This window comes from Galeopterus variegatus, unplaced genomic scaffold (genome assembly GCF_000696425.1).
Source record: "Galeopterus variegatus unplaced genomic scaffold, G_variegatus-3.0.2 Scaffold211, whole genome shotgun sequence".
In the NCBI taxonomy this organism is placed as follows: Eukaryota; Metazoa; Chordata; class Mammalia; order Dermoptera; family Cynocephalidae; genus Galeopterus; species Galeopterus variegatus.
The window spans coordinates 174,094-176,402 of NW_007726322.1; positions in this window are offsets into that span (position 1 = coordinate 174,094).

Genomic DNA, 2,309 nt, shown 5'->3' on the forward strand with positions numbered 1-2,309 from the left:
TGGAAAGATTTATATTATCATTTAATTCTATTTTTCTACAAACTTTTTGAAGTACTCTTTTACTCAATTTACAGTAGAAAAGAGGAGAAAAAAGAAACAAAGAATAGAAAATATTTAAAAACATAGTAGATATCATTTCAACTATATAAATAGACACATTAAATTTGAATGGTCTAAATACACCATATAAAAGACACAGTTGTCAGAATGGATTAGGAAAAAAGAAGGGAAAAAAAGACAAGTACATTGTGTAGAAGAAACCAATTTTAAACACAAAAACTCAGATAATTTAAAAGTTAACGAGTGGAGAAATGTATACCATTCTCATATTAATCACAAGAAAGCTAAAGTACCTATATTAATTTGAGACACAGCAGATTTAACTAAAAGGAAAATTATCAGGGATAAACAGTCACTAATATACAATGACAAAGGAGTCAATTCTCCAAAAGATATAACAATCCCTAATGTATATAGACCTAACAATAGAGCATCTAAATATGTGAAGCAAAAAACTATAGAACCACAAGAAAAACAGAAAAACCCCCTATTACAGTTTGAACCGTACGAACACCACTCTTCAACAAAAAGAACAAACAGGCAGAAAGTCAGTAAGGATACAATTTACCTGCATGCAATCAATCAACTTGATATGTATGCAATCCTCCACCCCAAAACAGCAGCATATTTATTCTTCTCAAGATCACAAAGAACATTCACCAAGGTAAATTATATTGTGGGCCATAAAGCACACCTTAACAAATTTAAAAGAAGGAAAAGACATACAAATTTTTTGGTCAGACCACAATGGCACAAATAAGAAATCAATAGTGCATGATAGTTAGAAAATCCCAAACATTTGGAAATTTAAAAACACATTTCAAAATTACACATGGATCAAAGAAGATAACTCAAGAGAAATTTTTAAATATTTTGAATTAAATAAAATGTTAATTGAACTTATCAAATTCTGTGGGATTCAGCAAAAGCAGTTCTTTGAGATAAATTTAAAGCGTTAATTGCATATATTAGAAAGAAGAAAAATCTAAAATGAATAATCTACAATTCTACCTTAGAGTAGAATTGTAACCTAGAGAAAGAAGAAGTTTGTTTTAAATTAAAATTTAATTTATTTTAAAATTTAATTACTCATAAATTTAAGTTAAATTAAAGCCTGAAGCAAGCAAGAAATAGAAATTTTTAAAAATTACACTAAAATTTAATAAAATTGAATATAAGAATACAATAGAGAAAAATCAACAAAACACAAATCTGGCTCTATAAAAAGATCAATAAAATTTGAAAGCCTCTACCCAGACTAATCAAGAAATAAAGAGAATTCACAACTTACTAATATAGGAAACGAAACAGATGTCATTACTGCTGATTCCATGGTCATTAAAAGACTATAGGGGAATGCTATGAATAACTCTCTGCCCACAAATTTGATAACTTAAACAAAATGGAGAAATGTCTTTATTTCTTTATTTTTTCATTGTTCGTGTTTATGGGGTACAGTTTGTTGTTTCAGTACACGCATATATTGTATAATGACCCAATCAGAATAGTTAGCATATCTATGACCTAAACATTTATCATTTCCTTGTGCATATAACATTCAAGATCCTCTTTCCTGGCTATCCTGAAAGATAAAATGCAATATTATTAGCTATTGTCACCCTAGAGCACCAGAATTTATTCTTCTTATCTAACTTTGAAACTTTGAAATTTCTTGAAAGACATAATTACCAACACTTAACCTAAGAAAAAATTGAATAGGATAACCTGAATAGGCCTATATCCATTAAAGAAATTGAAACAATCATTAGTAACCTTCAGAAAAAAGCACTAGGCCCAGATGGTTTCTCTTCTAATTCTATCAATTATTTAATAAAGAAATGATATCAACTCTTCACAATCTATTCTAGAAAATAGAAGCAGAAGCAGAGGGAACACTTCCTAACTCATTCTGTGAGGCCAGCATTACCCTAATACCAAAACAGATAAAGACACCACAAAGAAGAAAATTTACAGATCGTTATCTTTCATGAACATAGATGCAAAAACCTCCCACAAAATATTATCAAATCAAATCCAAATATATACAAAAAAATTATAAATCACAACCAAGTGGGATTTATTCAAAGTATACAAGGCTGTATCAATATTTAAAAATCAACATAATTCACCACAATAATAGACTGAATAATAAAAATCATGTGAACATCTTAGTTGATACCAAAAACCCACCCATTTATGATTAAAAAAAAAAACTCAAGAAATTAGAGATAAAGGGAATTTCTTCAACT